General features: G+C 40.2%; 1 protein-coding gene across 3 annotated transcripts in view; it reads right to left on the bottom strand.

Annotated features, from left to right (window-relative positions):
• LOC306832082 (homeobox protein PKNOX2-like) overlaps positions 1 to 21,721 on the bottom strand; it is a 107,616-nt gene that overhangs the window by 70,361 nt on the left and 15,534 nt on the right. For all 3 annotated transcript variants that reach the window (XM_079356480.1, XM_079356479.1, XM_079356481.1), the window contains exon 2: positions 6,884 to 6,966. The gene's annotated coding sequence lies outside the window, so the exon portion shown is untranslated. The remainder of the gene's footprint in view (positions 1 to 6,883; positions 6,967 to 21,721) is intronic.

The raw sequence follows: 21,721 nt of genomic DNA, 5'->3' as shown, positions 1-21,721 counted from the left end.
TTGTTCTAGTGTGTCAGACCTCACCCCTGCTTGAACTAAAGGTCTTACTTTAGAAGTCTGGGAGTGTGACACTGAAACAACAGCAGGCTGTAAGCTGCAGGCTAAGTGCCAGATTGCCATGGCATTTCTCCTGTTAACACCCCCACTCCTTCATGTTGCCCCCTTTCTCCCACCGCCCACCACCACTGTTGCCCCCTTTCCTGCCCCCTAAGCTGAATGACAGGTGGCAGAAATCTGATCAGCTCAGCCTTCATCGGGGGAAGAACTCCCATCTGAAACGGGCACGCTGCCCACTCGCCCACCCGAACACTACAGCACAGGGGGTTTAGAAGCTGGACGCTGCCGAAAGTGTGTGTGTGTGTGTGTGTGTGTGTGTGTGTGTGTGTGTGTGTGTGTGTGTGTGTGTGTGTGTGTGTGTGTGTGTGTGTGTGTGTGTGTGTGTGTGTGTGTGTGTGTGTGTGTGTGTGTGTGTGTGTGTGTGTGTGTGTGTGTGTGTGTGTGTGTGTGTGTGTGTGTGTGTGTGTGTGTGTGTGTGTGTGCAAATGAGCCAGGGGATGGGGCATTCGGGCTACAAGACAGTTATGGGAGGGAAAAAGGGGCGAGAGGTGTAATGGACGTTTTGGCTGTGGAACCGAGACGCAGAGCTGGCAGTGGGTGTGCAGGGCTCAAATGGGAAACGGGGGGCGAGCTCCCACAATAGTCAGTGTGAGAGTCCCACAGGGTTGTCCACAATAGCTGGGCAAGCAACTGCTGTCAACAATGACCTCTGAGGCCTCATTGCTTGAACTGGTGGTCCCACCCTTCAGCACTTCCCTTTTAGCACTGCCACACTGCCTAAGCAGGATTATTATTAGAGACATATATATATATATATATATATATATATGTGGAACATGTGTGTGATTTGACAGGAAATTCCTGTCAGCTGGACTTGCTTCTGAGGATTGGCTACTGTGCTAAGATATGACTGGTTACAGCTGTGAAGTCTGCACGTTTATATATGTTTTCCTTTTAAATATCCCTGACTCAAATTTCTAAACTTCCCTGTATTTTTATTGTGCTGACTAAATATGACATCAGAGTACAAACAGATGAATGTTGCATTTTCAGTATTGTAAGGCTCAATAAATGAGATTGTCCAGAAAGAACTTTAAAAACTGATATATAAGTTTTTACTTTTTTATTTCTGGAACTGCATCCTTTGAAGACCGCTTGTGTCACAGTTGTGGGTTCAAGACCGTCTATTTCAAATGGCCCTGACACACCAAGCAGACTGCCAAGAACGAGTGGCAAAGAAGTCTCTTTGTGGCATTGTCTCAAGTCTACTCTCTTCTTGCACTAGAGCACACCGCAAAGAGCTGCAGCCAACCACCACACTCATGGTTGAGAGGAAATACTGTAAGTCTTCATGCCAGCAGGCAATCCATTCTTATGGTACAAGAAGACCATTTTCATACTGCTGTCACGCACCACTTGTATTAAAGTTAGCCTACTAATCAAGAATTATGTTTGATAGGAAAAAAATGTAGAAAATGGCTTTGTCAGCCATTGGTTTTTTTAGTGGAAAAAGAAAAGAGGCCGAGGCAACAAATAAGGAGAACAACACTAATGGGTGAAGGCATGAATACTACAGCGCCATGATCAAGGGGCTTTGCCAAACCTGTGTCGAGAGATCGGAGATTCATGAAGCTTCCAAACGGGCAATCAAAGAGATTCGTCTAAGCGGCGCCGATTAAACATGTCAAATTGACCAAAAAACGGCAGACGGAGGGCAACAGAGCCGGACACACCAAAAAAACTGGGGCAAAGACCGACGGCTAATGATCTCCATGGTGTGTCAGGGCCTTTTTATGCGTCCAACATGCGTCCTTCTTTCTCGCCTGCCAACAAAGAAAACCATCCTGGTTTTAAGCCATCATGGCCCAACAAAATCCTTAAATTAGTTGTGTGCTAATTTAAATAAACCATAAGACTTTCAAGTGACTCAGAGATACACTTTTAAAATGCTTTTTGCCCAATGATTGAACGATCGTAGCACACATCTGGTTTTGTTAAAAATTCTGGGCCTCCTGCGAAAAGTGCAATGTAAAAATGAACAGGAATTAACCAAAAAAGAAACACTGTATTTGGTTCGGACCAAAGATAGCAAACTCAAAGACTGTCCTGGTGTGAATACACCCTTACATTTCTGTTTCAATTGAGAAATCTGCAACTTGGTTGCCCAGCCGTCTTCCACTCACATTGCCTGCCTTCCAGAAGTACAACATGCAGTTAAACATCTGACTCATTGAATTTGTAAGCTGATGGTACATTTACTGATATTATTATTGATGATCATTGTGTCATTGTACCACTGATACATTTAACGCACACATCATACAAACAAGGCCCAAAAATATGCTTCATTGTGAACAGACTTTTTCTATTAAAACACTATAAAAACAAAATAACCCCATAGTCTATGAGATTGTATGTTCATTTTTACAAATTACATCTCAACTTATAAATGTCCCGACAAACATGAGGAAAAGAATATGTGAAAAATTAGATCAATATTATATTTTTCTTACCACGCAGGAGCCCTGAGTTTTGAAAAGAACATGAACGTTTTAAATCAAACCATGAATTTCAGAGTGTTTCTTGAGTGCTATTCCTACTTCTACAGATTCTTTATCCAAAAACCACAAGATCTTACAGTACAAAGAATCACTTCTCTGCTTCTATCATGTCCGGACATGTTCTGCAGCCTATCATCTTCATGAGGCTGAAACATCTTGTTGTACTCTTCAACTACATCCTGCTCTTACACACCAAAATCAGATTTGAAACCTATCGGCTATCTATAAGTGCAAAGTGCAGCAGAGCATCTTGGCGCGAAATTGGAAATCCTCAGAGTAACACAGGCCTGTCCTTGTGCAATCCACTGTCCCTGTTCTCCATGAAAAAGTTTATTTGTGTAAAATAGCTCTACAAGCAATCACTCCACAAGCAGGGATGATTGTAAGAGGTAGTGGGGGGTGATATTATGGGGGGTTCTCCAGCAAGGAGAAGATTTAATTAGTGAAATCTCATTAAGTCTAACAAAATTAAGCGTAAAACAATCCTTGGTGGGGAATAGTGCTGGAGGTTTTTGGGTGACTAGAGGGAGGGCAGGAGGGGGGGACACTTAGGGGCTGAGAGGACATGGAGACTAGATGTGCGATTAATCCAGTCTGTGTGCAGGAAAAGAGAAACGGCTTAGTACAACCAGACCTCCTCTGGCAATCAGCTAGAGACCGCCATGTGTGTACAGATCCCCCATTGTCCTAGCTCTTATTTCAACTGTGGCCTCATCCTAATATAAGGGCCTTCGCAGGGTTTGACTATGCAATTGACTAATTATGATTCAGAGGACTATTTTAAATAGCAAAGCTGTTGCAAAAGAAACACTTGACATGAAGGAGCTCTGTTGTTCCAAGATGAGGAGAAACAAGCTTTCCGGCAAATGCAGTCAAAGCTGCTTTACAAGTACATAAATGGATGCTTCAAATGCCCTTAAAGTTCATGTTTTTCAACAGCCAATAATGACATTTTCATTTTAAAATTTCATTTCTAGACATAGCAGACAAAATAAGAATTGGTATGACCAGGTAAATGTTTGAAAAGAATGTCGCCCAAGGTTATAAACTGTGGCTAAAGGCTGGTTCACACGGCAGGATTTTAAAATTGGCGGCCGATTTCCCAAACTTGAGAGACCACACACATGGCGATAAATAATCAGAGGTTTTACAGTTTTGGTCGTACAGTGTGTGGTGTGCGGCCACACGGCAACAGCATCACACCACACACCAACCGATTTCACTCGCGAACGTCCCCCGATCAGACGGGAAATCTCGCAAAACCTCTCGAGATCAAACGTGATTCCAGAGTCAACAAACGGACGATGAGGATGTAATAGGGATTGTTTGTGCTGTGTTTTTATCTGAAAAACACGCTTTTAAAAAGAGGAGTCGGTCAAAGGAGCGGAGACAACGGGAGCATGAACTGTACTTTCTACATGTTGATATGGAGGTGAGTAGTTGACCGGTGATTTCGCTACAACGTCACCTCGCTTTCTGATTGGCTATGCGTCACATTCAACAGGCTCGTGCTCGTTTTCTCCTTGGGGGACACCACACATGATGAGAGATCGGGCCAAAACAATCCAACATGTTGAATATCCCCGATTTGAGATCGGAGCGGTCCCGACATTCTTCCGACCGGACGAGAACGGTCTGAACACACCACACACGGCAGGATGATCTTATAAGATTATCTTATGATGATCGGGGCGTCCTTAAGATTATCGGAAGGGGAGAATCGGGGCCAAAATCGGCGTAATTATCCTGCCGTGTGAACCAGGCTTTAGTTGGTAGAGTCAGTTTTTTCTTAATGGGCACTTTACATAGCAACCTTTGCCATCAGTGTGTGAATGGGTTTGAATGTGTAGGTGTGACCTGCAGTGTAAAAGCACTTTGTGTATGTAACAAGTTCTGGATTGTAGTACAATGATGTTTCACCAGTATTTCATGGGTATTTACTCTATGCAAGAAAACCGTCCATGTAGAGAGCAAAAGAAGCAGAATGCATTCAAACATAGTTTAACCCCAGAACCAATCATTTCGTCATCTACGAAGGTTCAAGCTTTACTTAGTCTTTAAAGTAAGCAAAAGATCGGAATCCTTTTCTGAGGTATTGCGTTTCTCCATCAACTCTTTTCTTGCTTCTTAAGTCTAGGTGGATGTGCTAAATGGTCAACTGGCTAAAAGGAAGTCTCTGAGAGTTGACTGTAGATTTCAGAAGCATATATGGTCATCAAACATTTGGCAATGTGCTGTGAGACTGGCCTAAAAGAAACAGCTACTACTTTGAGTCTCAGTTGAGGATGTTGTAGCTTGCCTTCTATTTTGTGACCCCTGATACATATTGGTTATGCAACAGAACCTCCGGAGATTGTATTCTTAACAAACGCTTGAATTATTTGCATGTCTGTGTATATATATATACAGGTCCTAGAAGAAGTCTGTTACAAATAGTACCACCAGCCTAAATATGACATTAGCCTTGCTACATTAAGGACACAGTAGGTGACTTTATGGGTTGCTATTAATGTACATGTAAAAACACTGTCATTGTAAAGTGTGAAAAGCAATCATCTAATTTTCTATACTTTTTGTCAGATACCAATGGACACTGACAATATGTATAGTCTAAAAAACACATTGAGTCATCTAAAGTCAGCAACACCATCAGTCTTTTGTTAGTACGAGTAGTCCCAAAGCCCATCAAACCCAGTGGCACGAGTGAACAGAAAACAAAAGTCTAATTTATTGGGACAAAGTTCCAAATTGTATTGGACAGCAATCTAATGTGACCAGAAAATAGTGATAGCTTCTGTGCACTTCTTCCACATGACAGCACAAAGTTGTTTTACAATTATCTCAATATGTTATGAAGAGAAACATCCTCCAGATAAACTGAGAAAAGATTAATCACAGGGATAAGTTTTCTCCATGAATTAGAGATACAAAGTATATTAAAAAACAATAATGATCATTTCCAAATTCAGCAGGAAATTAGATGCAACATGGAGGAGCCGAGGATGCAGAAGTCTTTTAGTTTATTTCAATCTGAGCCATTGGGACCGGCAGTAATATTCAAATGTTCTGAGACAGCAATCTGAGCCGGATTTATCATAGCAATGTTTCTGTGATGACTCATATGGTGGTTGATATGGGCAACAACAACAAACAATAGAGTGTGATCAAAACCCTTCTTTTCCCGATAGTGCTGTGCTTGGAACAAAAAAGTCTGACATTTGATCCTAAAAAAAAGAGTTTCTTTGTGTCATAATGAGAATTCTAAAGAGCTGCTTTATGGGAATTGTTTGGTGCACCTACTTCTCCGAGTGTAACCACCTGAATACAATATTTGTCCAGCCAGAGAAGACAAAGTACACCAAAAAAAGTAGACCTTTTTAAGTCCCCATGGTGGGAATGATATTAAGCTTTGCAATTCTGTTCCAACTATGAACTGATAGTGCTCGGTTGGGGTCGAAATGGGAGAGCTGGAATGGCACAACAGGGATGCAACAGTTCCAGGATTTTTTTAGATGTGTGACTCAGAAATAATATAAGAAGGAAGTTTAGAGAATGACAGCTAACTTAAAGTTAAATTAGGTTGGCGGGAAGAAAGAAGCTCAATAAAAACCACAGGAGTACATATATTGTCTGTTGTCATAGCAACTGCAATACCTGCTATAAGCAACCTTAAAGAAACCAGCAAGAGCAACCAGTATACTGCCAAACGTTTAGTGTCTGGAAGTATCCAGTGACATTGGTAACAAATGGCTGTGGTCCATCATTGGTCAGAAAAATTGCATTTGTCCCTCAAAATGTCAGTCAGTTAAATCTCACACTTAATAATGTTTGGACTGCACCATATAACAATCAAACCATAACATCCAGTATTTTTTTTAGAAACAAACACCAACACTTCAATACTGTATATCAGTAGGTCTCAATCATTTTGATAGTGGTTCAATTTGATTGAATATTTAGCAAGAAAGCAAGTACATAAATCTAAATTCTCATTTAGGTGTTGAACTAATGCATAGGAAACATGCTCAGGGGATTGAGATGATTGGTTTAAAGTGGCCTGAGTGAAGTGCAACAGGGTAATCATTAACAGTGCACTCTGGCATGATTGTGAGCTCTCAAATGAAATCACAGGTCAGTGCTCAACTCCAAAGAAACAGATTAGTCGACCAAACTTAAGAAAGTCTATCAGGATGGAATGAAAGTTTTGTCCATGAAACATCTACTTGAAGTTGCATACAGCGTTGTTAATGATGTAAATTACTTACAATTAGCTTGCCCACGGCAACACGGCAGCTTTCGATGTTGTTCTCTGCTTTGTGGTATGGTTATCCAACTCTCCACACAAGGTCTGTAGACAGAAGAGGAATAAAGTCATTTAACTCGATAAAATCATCATTATAGAAGAGAATGCATTGCTAAAGATTAGAGAGAAAAATGCCAATGCCAGCAGGGACATAGTGTGCGGTCCACTCCACTTTCTTTAATTGGAAGTAAAAAAGTCACAAATATTTTACCTGATAGTTGGCTTAGAATCACAATACATTGATTAACTTGACATCCCAATACCATCGACAAAGGTATAAATGTTATTTGTAAAAGATCAAGCAGAAATCACATGAAAATATCAGAAAATCTACAATGGTAAATGGACTTGAGCTTGTATATTCTTCTGATTACTTAATGTGCATTTACACCGCAGGTCTACCTTCACATTAACACTCATTCACACACTGATGACAGAAGCTGCCATAACTATCAGAGGTGACTAATACCAATACACTTGGTAATACCATACCAAGTGTATCATTCCATTGGTTGTCAACTAAGACTTTGTCAAATTCCTATTCTGAGGAGTATCAGTTTATCTGTGAGGACCTTATATTGAAGGCAAAGGAGTATCTCTTATCTCCTGGCAATCTTGTTCACAATTTCTCACAAGTTTTTTTCTGATGAACATGTAAGACTCAGTGAATCTTTTTTTGCGAAAAATGTGGAAGTAGGACATCATCAAATGACATGTCCATTAAAGGATATACCGTATCTGTGTTTTATTTGTATATATTATGGCCCTTAACTTGATTTATCGATCGTTTTTATTGCTGTATATATTTTTTGACTTAACGCTCATTCACAGCAGAAAAAGTAACATTTCTTAATTTTCAAAGACAGGTGGAACAGGACGTTCAGAGAGCAGCTCAGACTTAAATTCCTATGAGGAATCGACTGGCCGGCCACACGGAGCGCAGTGCTGCAGAGAGAGTTATGGCGCACATGCTAAAGATTTAAGTTCAATCAAGCATTCAGGGCCGGACACCTGATCTTTCGCTTAAAGCTCCATCAGAACAGTGGGAGTGTGGTTGGGCCTCACAGCAGGCCGACTACCTTCAGCAATCTGCTAACACAGAGCCTCTGAAGGGATGGTATTTATCCAGAGCTGCACAGCTCAGCGGGGACTACTGAGTGTGTGGTAGGTAGGTACGACCAGAGGCCCACCGAGGATCAGGGGGAATAGGAATGAAAGCTGTGGAGATTTAGCGAGAGGAACAGAAACCTCCCTTTTTCTCAAGTGCTCCACTTGAATCAGGAGTTCAGACAACCTTGAGTTGACTCTAAGAAGCCAGGCAGGAGTCACAGCACTGCAGACTCTAAACTTAACAATCACTCTCAAAGTGACCCTCCAGTGTTTATTGTTCACAAGTTTTTTTTACCTGTAGCTTTACATCAACAGTGGTCTCCTCCTTTGGAGAACAAATGGAGTTTGAAAAGCTGGCTAGATTTCATCAGTCTGTCATGTTCCAGACTTTTTTTTACCAGGATTCAAATGATCTGCAAAGGTCCCCTTCTCTACACAACAGATATAAACACTGGATAAAGCATTGTTTAAAGTGTTTCCAACATTTCTGTGAAGGTTTTCTGTTGGCTTTGGCATTTAACTTTAGATGACTTACATGTTCAATTCACAGTGAAAAGCTACAGCTTAAATACTTGACACAGTAATGGTGTTTGCCTACACAAAACTCCAGAAAATGTTCCTTAAAATCTTTGGGGTAAACTTCATGTGTAAACTTTATTTGGACTTGTGCCTGACTGTCCTGTTAGAATTATGTATGAAGTCTGGGTGAGACGATGTGGGAATCCGGCGGATGATTTTCAGGAAAATTCTAAGCGAGCACACTGACGGGTGTGGTGTCATTGATATCACGTAACTAGTGCAATCGTCTTGAAATTAATGACCTCATACTCTATCTGCTTTTAAGTATATGTCCTTAATAGTGTTGGACTCTGCTGCTTTGTCTATCTTTTCTCAATCATTCTTTTCATGTCAGATTTATTTTTGGATTGCATAGAAGATAAAGTAGGAAAGAGGGGAAAGAGAGAGAAGGAAATGAAATGCGGGAAAGTAACCACAGATAAGGCTTGAAACCAGGCACATTGAGTGCAACCCAACCAGAAGGCTGTCTGCGCCCTTTTAATTGCCCCTACAACAGTCAGGTGTATAAAACTCTGAATAAAGTGAATCTTGCAGGTAGAACTTGAGACGATCCAGGAGTATGGCACAGATCAAAAACAAGTGCTATTTTTTTTTTCTAGTTTTCAGTCAAGTGAAACAAAACTAATTTTTAAAGTTAATAATGTGACCCATCTCCATGGCAACCCAGAGGACACTCAAGTGTGACTGTTTCACCATCTGCAGCACTTTATTAAACACATAATGGCTAAACAACAAATTTTTTTTTATAAAGAAAAGTTCAGAACCATTCTTTGAAGATTGCTTCAAAAATTGCTTTTTTTGTGTGTCCACCATTTTTTTCATGCTTTTACATCAAAACCATAAAGAAGGAATATGCTTTATGGCTTCATGGTGTTCTCACACAATCATTTTAATCAACCTATTCATGAGAGCTACAAGATGGAATTAAGTGTACGCCTTTTCTATTGCTGTATAATAATGTGCTACAATTCAGTTAACAATGAATTCCTCAAGTCAACGTTGACTCAAGGGTTCTTCATTTGTAGGGATTGTTTTTGTCCATCCGGTCTTTATTTCTTCAAGCATCTCCATTAACGGTCAAAGAATTGGAGCTCAAAAAGCTTTCAGGAAATAGCACGTATTATGATAGAAGGGACAAGCTCAAAATCCAAGAAAACGAGGGAGTCTTAAAGATGTAGCTTGAGTTTCCCGGCCAAACATCCCCTCTCAGACGGCGGGAGATTTGGGTGAGAGCATTTCTTAGGTTTCTTTCAGCCACAAAGAAAACATTTTAGCCCCTCAGTAATCCCTCCCAAAGCCCTCCCTAAGCTCTGAGGGCCCTTCCTCCATCATTCGGCCCCGGCTGAGATCCTCCAGGAGCATCTCTGTACACACTCACACCGTTCACCGTCTCTCCATGACCCCTCTGGGACATGGCTGACCTTCCTGTTGACGTCAAAGTAAATCAGAGCGGGAGTCTGTGCAGCGAGGGGCTCCACCCAGGGGGCTGGAGGTCTAATCACTGTGTTCCTCGTGAAAGCCACAGAGGAAACATTAGCATTCCTGTATGTTCCTCCATCACTCACACTGCAGCCTTTACATGGGTACACAGGTAGGCAGTCAGGGGAGGAAAGTTAGTAATTCTTTTGCTTTGTTTTATATGAAACTAAATGTTAGGGGCCATGGTGCTTAACCACAAGTTCTTCTTTTGATTCTGGAAGTACATATGTTATCCAGTAAAAACATGTGTATATATGTGAGTGGAGAAAAAAGACAATCACACATGGCAGTATTCCCTGAATTCAGGGATTCAGGTGGAGACATTGCCCATAAGCGTTATTAAACTACAAAGGAAGAAGTGGCAGATGCATTGAAACACATCAAGAAGAACAGGGAACAAAAACTAGTTTCTGTGTAGACGCTTCGGGGTTTCAGTGTGGTATCTCATTTCTTCTTTTTTGTCTCATGTTTAATACACTACAGGCTGTATCTACTAAGTCACACAATGGAAGAAACTACAATTTACTGTAATACACTAATATTCTTCTGGATAAATGTCAGAAACCCAGGATTATATATTTGGTATTTAATGTTGCTTTTTTTCCCTCTTGAACCAAACTCGTACGGAGCCATGACCCCAAAACTGAGGTACAAAATGTAGCATGACCTCTCACCCAAAACCTACTGCTGGGTATATTTTGTCACTGATTGACCCTTAATGCATGAAATATGTTGCCAAAAAATAAACACTTTATTTGGTTTCATGAAGATTTTAAGCTAGTTTTGGAAACGTTAACACTTTTTAAAGGGAGCCTGAGTGACATTTTACAGTTAAATACAGCAGAAACCAAGCATATCCTCTGCAAATATCTCATGATTGTCTACAATGACTGAGAAGCACGAGTCCCACTGGCTGTGTTGTTGTTAGAACTGTGTTTACATCAAGTTTACATGGACGGTTTTGGACACCGGATGTATAAAAGCTTTTTTAGTCAAAGACTAAAGAAAAGAACAATAACATCACCAACTCATTGCTTTTTTGGATGTCACGTAGGCTAAGTGTCTTTAGCTCACGGCCATTCTGCAATTTATGTGTAGTATGAAGCTACCAAAGTGTGCTAACGTTAGCCTGCTAACATAAAAATGCAGGCAACAGGCATTTGCAGCTAAAGCAAAGGACAATTTTGTCCGCCACTTGTGATTAATGGCACTTAATTAAGGTGCGCTCAAGTCCTTTTTAACTCCTTTGTGTGAACTAGAGTCTATCTTTTAGTTTAATGCTTGGGATCAAAGGGGCTCATCTACTGGATCAAAAAGTTGCGTATTCTTCCTTTAAAGTGTGTTTTACATTGTAGTACTGGTTTCATTTACAATAGTATCCTGTTTTTAGATTTCTGAATGTATAGAGAAATATGTATACTGTATGTAAGTTATAAATTCTGCATGGGATCAAACCGAGCAGGATGAGACCTTGGTTCTGTGTTACCAGCTGCATTATGATTAAAGGAATGAGACTCCGAGAGCGCTACTCCCCAGACAACTTGTGCTTCTTGTGAAATGATTATTTTATTGTTGCACAGTGTACAACATTTGCTCATATCAATAATGGGATATGCTCTGATGCATCAGGCAAACCCTGAGAGAGAATCTAGCTTCATTTGACTCATTTGATTTCAATGCTTGTGTTCCTGGCAAAGCAGGTTTGGAGAGAAGACACAGACATGATTAAATATTCACAACTTCCTGCCCAAACTAACGACTAAACAGATCATTTGGAGGCAGGGAGAAAACTCCAGATGGACATCTTTAGGATTCCCAAATCCTCCTTTTTTTCCCTGTCTTCTCCGTCTCGAGTTTGGGGGTCAAGGTGTGAAGGGAGGACCAAAAGACCCGTTTCCCACAATCCCTCTGCAGCTATAGCCCCCCAGCTGTTCAAGAGCTTCCATAACAACAGCTGCGCAGAGGTTTAGTGGTTCAGGTTGCTATGACAACAGCAGGATCAATTGGCATGCACAGACTCTCTGTGTTAATAGCAAAAGTGACATTATACCATAATTTCATTCCAATAAAACGCGGGCAGGTTTTTACTGCACAAAGATTCAGAGGGACATAAAACGGAGAAAATAATTAATTTTACATAATGCCCGAGGCTCATGGGCCCCAAAACTCACAGGATTCTCCCACGCATATTGACAACCTACCCAGAAACCTCAGACTTTAAAATCATCCACTTGGCCTTCAGGATAAAGTCGGTACAGTATGTGACTCTTTCAAGCTCACACAATGGAAGCTAAATAAGTCGTCATGCCCCGCAGCTGTATGTGCCACAGATCAGTGACCGGCAGGATGTGCAACAATCAGAAATATTTCTGTTCTCCTGACAAACAGGATACCGGGTGACTTGGCCACCTTAACATTGAGGGATGAGACACAGGAGGGAATTTACAGTATTGTACAGGGCCACAAATAGCCAGTCTCATCTATACTTGAGTCTGTTTGTGGGACAATAGACGATGCCTCACCCGGAAAATGTTGGAAGTCAATTACAATTCATACCTCTTGAAAAAAGGCTAAAGCTAAGTTCTTGTAGCTTTCTCTGGCTATAGCCTCAAACTTTATAAATAACGAAAAGATAGCCAACGTGACATTCCCACTCCTACGCCTCAAGTTTTACTTTTTTGAAATGATGATCCCTATGTTGGATTTCTAGAGTCAGACCTGACTGTATGGATGGGGATGGTGGAGCGAGGAGTTAGCCAAGTTATCAAATCTAAACAGCCTGTGGTGAATTCATCAGTTTATACATGATGTAGTTCACAATCATGTTTCTCAGAAGGCAGGATTCTTTCTGAGATGGCAGCTGACTAGATTTGTTTTCTTCATAAGACAAAACGAAGCCAAGAGACCTCAGTGAACATAAGCTCTCTGTCTGACAACCAACATTTACAAAGAAGAGTGAAATGGGAATAAAAGACATCTTAATGGTGTAACTTAGAATAAAGCACAGACATAGACAGGCACTCATAAGAGCTATCGAAAAAATACAATGTTACTACTAAAAAGCTGAATGTTTTACTTCTTGGACAGCCTTCCTTAAAAAAACAAAAAACAAACAGCAAACCAATGACATGTCAGGTTTTTGCAAGAATTGTCCTCAAAATGGCACCAAAACACTATCACACAGACGGCCGAGGGGTTTGACTTATAAATGTGAGGGACATTTCAATATTTCATATTATATATCATATCTTTTGGAGTATTATCTCATCATAATCATAATGTTTTTCATTTTGTATTCCTGATTTGTAATGTGGTGTGTCACATGCATTTTTTCGCATTGCATCTCATCGCACCATATTGTATATTACATTGTGGCGCGTTGTGCGCCATATTTGATCAACTCACGGTTCTAACAAGCCCCAAGTTGCAACTTTTGGAACTGCAGTTTGTGGCACTTTTATGTTGGCTTCATTTCTCTGCCTTGGAGGTTTCAGCTTGGTTCTAACTTCAACCATTTGAGGCTAATTCCAGGGAATTATAAGGGGCTCAGGTTGACAATGGCAGGTATTCCCAGAGGCGAAACCAGAGCCGACGAGGCGTCAGCACCGCTTTAAGCCCAACATTTAACGAGCATGCAGCTGATACAGGCAGCTGTGCCAGACAAAATACGGCACAAACACACACTATGACTTTACACACACCAACATGAGTTCTTTCCAGCTGCCACACACACTATTTCTAACTTCAAGCGTGACACAAGGGTCCGAAAAAGTTTGTGCCGAGGCTGAGATTTGACATTGATTATTCTTTTCTGTCTCAAAGAATATGATAGCCCCTCATGAACAGAGGAGGGAAGCCAAACAGGAATCCACAGCTAAAAATACCCTGGTTGTGATGAGTCAGGATGGATAGAGCAAACAAAAAAGGCCGGTCTAATTTCCTCCAGTCTGTGCTGGCGGTAAAGACTCAAAAAGAAAAGTTCCAGTCAGCAATGTCACCAGAGAATTCTCTATTTAATGAATCAAACCCCATCAGAAGGCGGAGGGGAACTCTGTAGACTAGAGGGATAAAAAAGAGATTATCCAAATGGGTGCTAATGAAGTGAGAAAAATCACTCAAAAGGAGTAAAGGTGCAGGAACACAAAAGTGTTTTGTTCTGATATGTCTGGGGTGTTTTGTGAATGTGAATCAATTCTATCGACTCACTTTTTACATTTTTTTTTTGTTTTGTTTTTTTGTATGCAACATGTTGAAATAGTGACTAAGCTATATCAATGAAATTCAATGGTTGAAACTTTTCCCTGGTCTTTTCTTCCTTCTAAATATGTCCATAATAATTGTTGAGTGAGACACATTAGTTTTCTTCCTATAACTTTTAAGATGCGAATACATAAATCAGTCTGTTAAAACATCTCTAAAAACAGCTAAAATAAGTTGTTGACTGTTAGCTTAAAAAAGCCAGAAGGGATATCTGTGTTGCCAGATCAAACAAGAGTTTAGTGCTAATGCCGGTCTTGAACAAACTTCTATTCATCACAATATTTTGTTATCATTTTGATTGAATGCACCATGGCGGCAGGCCCTGTGCATTTAATACAAGGCTTCCTCTCTGAGTGAAGCAATCTAAGGCAACTCGGGAGGGAAAAAAACGCAGTCCATCTCTCGAAGTGTACATCAAGTCTTGAGCCTCCAACTGCCAAGGTTTCAAGTATTACGTTTCAAGTCAAACAAAGGCTGATTTTTTTCCTAAACACTGGAAAACATACTGCTGCGCAGTTACCACCTGGACACTTTTTACTTTGCTCTGTCTGGGGGAATGCCTATAAGGTGAATGGCATTTGTGAACAACGGTAGATGCTTTTTTGCAATGAGGCTTACTGTATATGCATAGAAAGAGACAATATTTCCCCAACAACTGCACTATGGCTCATTTAAATACATGCAACTTGCACTGGCACACAGAGGTGCTGTTTACTGTGTGTGTTCTGTGAATCAGACAGTGTCTTCTTGATTCTTTTGCGCAGGTTTAGCAGGCAAAAATGCTGTGCAAACCTTTTTGTGCATCAGGCCCTGAATGTGTAGTTATCGTGTTTTAACCATATTTGGTTACCACAGTTACCAATCACATTTTACCATCATCCGATGACATAATAAAAGATACATGTACATAGTTAGCTAGCTTTTAAAAAAAAGGTTGCTTAGGGTGCCTATAAGAGCTATAGCCGAACAAATAATCAGCAATGCTAAGCTGGCAATTCAGCCCTGTCATTGGTCTGGACTGGTGTTGCACACACACACTTAAAACACAAGAAATCCCAGATTTAAACATAGACCAATCTACTTAATGCAACGAGTAAGATTTGATAGGTAAGTAAATAAATTAGCTTTGACCAGTACATTTCAGAACCATGGAGCTGAAAAAACAAGACAAGAAAAAATAGAATGAATATATTTATACACTTTAGGGAGGCTAAAAAGCTTTGCATCTATTTTAAGATGATGTATCATGAATCTTGTTATATTTTCAGCTTATCTGTTGGCCTTGCACTGGCTTATTGTGCTCCACACGTCGCCATCAGTGTGTTAATTAAATCCTGTGTGTTCATGCCAGTACCTATTTCGGCATATATATTAATACAACTGTTACTTCCACTGTGCTACAATACAACATCATTTCAATATTGCATATCACACACTGTGCTGTATTATTACATTTCAACCCAACTTCCCCGATGCAATAAAATAGTAAGCTTCTGCGCATAGAGTCAATCGTCTGAAGCATGCTTTTCAACCCCCCCCCCCCACACACACACACACACACACACACCTACACACACACACCGTCCTCTGCTGAGACCCCTGAACTCATTCTGCATGTTCATTCATTTTCTCAAAGGTAAATACATGGATCAGGTTTTCCTCGGCTCTTTGGCAGGTATTTAAACCATGTCGTTCTTTTTGTCAAACACTTTGTTGCATGTTATAGATTTTCCCATATTCATTCTCCTGTCTGCTCCATATCACTACGTGGTTGGTTCTTCTGTATGGTTATTCATTTTTTCTTCATGATTTGGAATCAGTTATATTGCTATTATCATTTGGTATAAATCTGAAAATTCGTAATACCTCCTAGATGGATTCAAATGTTTTAACCTTGGCAAAACAGGATATTGTTTAGTCGGGGAAAAAAATGCCATACAGCAAATACACAAGGTTAGAGCCAAGGGGGGCCAGGGCCGCACTATAATTCTGATTGGCCACCCCAGTGGCCGGCGCAACATCCCAGCTTTGATGGACTATTTAGTGACTAACGTTTAAATCAACTTTTTGAGCTGTGTTGCAACAAGCTGCTAGTAGCTTCCTTTTAACTTCAGTGTTATTATGAGGCTGTTCCAAGAGCTTTAAGTTGAAAATCATTCAACTTTTCAGAAGGGCTATATTGTCGTCACTGGCGCTCTTTTTCAAATGTGTGATATTCCTTGTAGTTTTACTGCCGAAGGATTGTGTCTTGTATCCATATACTCTTTGCTCCTTCTCTGATCAGGACATAAAGAATCCAGAACAAAAAAGTGGCAGAGCCTTACTCTGTCTCAGCTTGTAAATCATCACTGCAAACATTGTTTTAGAAAAAGAATTGTTTTTTCTTCATTTCAATGTACATTTTACTTTTATATTTGTATATATAAATGTAGAGGAGGAAGATTTATTTTGCACTTTGACAATAAAGTCAAAATGATGAGAATAAAGTTGAAATTGTAAAACGTCTCTTTTTCTGTATCATCAATATTTTAGCTTTATTCGGATACTTAACACACATTTATTAAATCAAAGTGCAGATAATGAAAATGATATACACTTTCTTATACCTGCCACTAAAACTCTTCTGTGCTGGGTTGGCAAGTGAACCTTGCAATGGAAAATAAACACAGGATGCATTGTGTCGCCCTTATGGAACATATTTTTTTCTTGTTCTAAGAAAACAAAATACTCAGTAGAAGCAGTGTTGGTCCAGGAAGAAGTCTGGCTGTGAGGCTGAAACAAAACCTGTTAACCTGTTTATGACTCCTAAAGAATAAGCTCTGGTTTCCAACCTGCAGACTGTATTTTAATGTACAACAAAGACTTGCTACTTTGGCATCAATTAAACTCATTAAATGTTGAATTCCTAACTTTTTTACTTGTTTGATTAAAGCTCTCACTTGCTGTTTTATTTGAACAGAGGGATGAGCCACATGCTGCTTTGTTGAACTATTCAACATCTGATATGTACAAATTGAAATGACATGGAAACAGTTGGTGTAAGTCCAAAAATACTGGTAGGAATTTACAGACAGTCATACAAAATTAAGACGATCTTACTTACTATGATTGGATTTTTTACAGTGTAAATTATATTTCTCCCCATTCTGAGACACAACCCTGATGAAAGCTCAGTATATGCACACAAATGCCATACACAATGATACTGTGAACACTAAAAGTGTGTCATAGAGGCAAAAAAAAAAAAAAAAAAGGTGTGTCTTCACACTTTACACCAGGCTTCTCAATGTGTCAAATCTGACACGTTGAGGAGAAGCTGCAGAAGGATCCCTGCATCGTGAAATCATCACTTGCCTCCCTCCAACAAACCAGACAGACATGTGCAGGCCAGTTATGGTCAACATTGAATAATATCCACTGTAGATGTTTCAGTCAAATTCAAATGTTCCATTAAAGAAACATGTCACCTATCCACCATCCAGGACTTATAGCGGTCCAGGGTCAGGAAACAGGCAGGTAAAATCCCTGCAGATCCCTCACACAGACAGAAAGTGTTCTTCGCCTCTCAGGTGGGCTTTTCAGACCGCTGTATTGACACAACATTTGTTTCTCCCCACCGGCTATCACACCAATGAACGCTTAACAGTCACAGAGTGACTAACTATGACACTAACACAATGCATACCTGTGAATAAAATGAAATGTATAAACTTTATGGACGCACATTTTTTTAGTACCATGTTTCCTTTAGCATCTTATGCACTCTTCATCACTGCACAGTTGTCTCACACGCTTGTTTTAGTTGAAAAAGTTATGTTGGACACTTTAAACAAAGAGAACAAAGTTAAATCACTCTGTCACATTGCTTGTGTGTGCACACATGTGGCCAAAAAAAGCTGATTGAGACTCTTCAACAATCTGTGTTTAGGATTTTTAATATTTAATTGGAGAAGCTTTAAAGTAAGTAAACTTTATGTCAAAGTAGTAGAGCCTTAGATAAAACAGTGAAATTAAAGGGCGTGGTAGGACAGACAGTAAGAAAAACACAGTACTTGTTACACACAGTACAGGTTAGTTTACAAGGTCTTCGCAGAAAAATGTGCATGTGCAATTACAATGTTCAATAACAATGTGAATCGCAATGAGACAAAAACAAGTTATTCTTAAAAAAAAAACCCATCTTTTTCATTCCTCAGATAAACTGGCAGAAAGTCATCTGAAGTTCGTGGAGAGCTACTTTGAGCTTCATTGACTGTGAGATCAGAACCTTAATACTTAAGTCAAATGTGTCCATGCTAAGTGGGAAAGAATTGCCTACATTTTTTTTTTTTTGCCATATATTCAAACTTTTGGGGTGTTATTATTGCAAATGCTGTAATTTATTTTAAAGGGTTTATTGTGAACTTTTGTATAATCAAGGCCTAATGACTACAAATAAAACAACAGGTTTCTGAGCACTGTCTCTTAACAACACAGTGCTCACAACCTCAGCTTCAGAGCGCTTCTAACCAGCACCTATTGTTGCTAGGTTACAATAACACATCCCTTTCCCTCTACAGTGACAGTTGTGTCTCTTTTAGCATGCTTTGTAGGTTTACTTACTTTCACTATAATATCAACCAGAAAACACTAAGACAATTTAAAACAATCACGTCTCAGCATTAGCAGTAGCTTTAGTCCTGGAAACTGTACCCTTGAATGTTCGATAAGTTTCTCCTCCACCATTGTTGATGACAAAGCTAATATCTTCCCCTTCTTGATTTTGATTGATTGGTGAGGGAGAAGTGTCATATAGAGCGTAACAGCGTTCCAAAAGTGGAACTTTTTTCTTATGATAACGGTGTGAGCACAGTGATAAAAAAAAATAAATAAAAAAAAACAGTACACAGGGGTGTTTTTATGCTCAGGACGCTGGGTGCTGAAATCCTGAACTGCATTGGCTCGACAGGCCCTTGTGAGATACGCTGCCTATAGACATTGTAGACAACACCATAATTGAAGACTTATTTCACTTTAAAAAGACACAACTCTGTGACAGATATTTGAATTTTTATTTTTTTCAGCTTCTTTTCATAAATTCGGATTAGTTAATTGACTTGTAGTACGTAGCCTTATGAACTCTAGCTGCTCAAAACTAAAGGATGGGTAGCATTTGAAAAATTCTTCAGAAATGACTGTGGCAAAAACACAAATGTATACAGCGTTGAACCATTTCAAGCAGAGTTTTATTGTTTCATTGTCTGAGGCAGGGAACGGAGAAGCACAATAAAGTTGGCAGCGAGACAGCGAGGAATTCCCCGTCAGTGTCTGAAGTGAGCTAACCTCGCTTGTCTTCTCTCCAACTCTTTCCTCTTTGGGAGAGTCCAGAGGAAGAAAAAAAGTTAACTCTTTACAAACACACACACACACACACACACACACAGAGACTGGATATCTGCCTCAGTCCTGCTGCATGTCTTGTACTGACGCATCAAACCCACCAGCATGGAAGCCTGCAGGTTTTACGGACGCTCAGGTTTTCTTTAAAGTCGCTCCTCTGTGCATTTAAACACATTCACAATGCATCACTTATTTCACAGCTCCCCTCAGCTCCATATCCAGCCAACTTTAAGTACTTTCTGTCCTTTTCCCAGGACAGAACATAGTGTCTCTGTAAATGTAAGGTGCTCTGCCATCTGTATTAAATGTTTATAAATACCACTGACCACGGGAGAGAGACAGAGGGAGGGACAGCAGTGAGCCGCTTCACTGAGATACACACAGAAAAAAATAAAAATAAAAACCCAGACAGCACACTCTCAATCAATTTCTCTAACCCCTTTTAACTGTTGCTGCTCGAGCACGCACACACACAAACACACAAAAGTATCCACGAGGCAGGTGCGAGTCCGCCCTCGTCTCCTGCCTCAGTTTGTCTCACCTTCACAGTCCGAGTGACAAACTCTTCAAGTCACTGCTCTCATCCCCACACCTCCAGGATGACCTTTATCTTTCAAGTAGTGCATCAAGTTAGAAAAGATTTTTTCAACTTAAGAAAAGAAAACACAATAACTGGAGTGATCCATGAAGACTGAAACAACAGATGGCTTGGAGAGACACTTGATGGGAATTGTCGGTAACGCGTATAAGACAAGGGTCTGTGAATTATCCTGAACTTCATGCATTGGTCTATTTATGATAAAATGCACGTGTTTTACCACACAATCGTCATACATTAAAGAAAGCATAAAAGTCATGTGTAGATTTTTTTAAAAGAATTGTTACGCAAAAATATTTATAGTTATATTTTTGTCAAGTACTTACATTCCCTCAAAAATGTCCAACAGTTATCACAGCCAGATAAATCTGTAATTGTTAAGGGACGTGTGATATTGTGAAGGACTTCATGATAGACACAACATGTTTACTGTTGCCATGGGAACACCAGATGTTACATGGAAGACAGCTGCATAAGAAAGTGGGAACTAAAGCTGCCGTACTGTTGCTGTATGTGTTGCTGTTATAAGCGGGGTTTTTTTCTTCGTTTTTTTCTGGGGGGGGGGGGGGGGGGGGGTTAGAGAGAATCACTCCCATGAGTTACCAGAGTGTAAATGATGTGAACACTGAACACGGTTGCTTAATTGGTTTAACACAGGACTAGAATTCATGGCGGAAAGTCTTGTTGCAAGCTCTTCATAATGAAGTCCCCTGAATTCACCTTAACAAAACAAACAGCTCGAGGACGAGGTGTCAAAAACGATGTGCCATCAGCTTCACTGCAGCTTTGGATCACTTGTCAGGCTACAGAGCTGCTTGTTTAGATGCTGTGAACTTATTAACTACATCTCAAATGGTCATAGAAGAACAATGATTTTATATGTGATAATCTCACGTAGCTTTCTTTCATTTAGTAACATTTGTGTTGCTTCAATCGTGAGTGGACTGCAAATCTGCAGAGTTTCCTGTTCTGCCTGCAACATGTTTAACTCCTCAAGACAGAAATATGAAACCTTTATTAACTGACAAGTGCAGAGGTCTGTTTGCATAGAGGTCAAATATTACACAAAATACACTTTAACTTGTTTTTTTAAAGACTAATATGTGTCCCGAGCCTCTCTACAAACCCCCCCAGTTATGAGAGAAGTCCATTGTCTCCGTCTTTTTTTTGCCGCAATAGCAGAGAAGTGCCAGGGAGACAGGAACACGTGCGCACACACACTCACACACTCACACACACCACCGAGGTACCAGGACCTTGACCGCGGGGAAGAGACCGAGGAGGGGAGAACAGAAAGGTTTCACTGTCGTTTAGCAGCAGAAATGACAGTGCAAAGCCTCCAAGCTGCTTTATTCACACACACACACACACACATCCACGGAGACACACACACTC

This window comes from Symphodus melops (genome assembly GCF_947650265.1).
Source record: "Symphodus melops genome assembly, chromosome: 11".
In the NCBI taxonomy this organism is placed as follows: domain Eukaryota; kingdom Metazoa; phylum Chordata; class Actinopteri; order Labriformes; family Labridae; genus Symphodus; species Symphodus melops.
The sequence above is the reverse complement of the archived record's forward strand: the minus strand, read 5'-3'. Positions and strand labels throughout refer to the sequence as shown.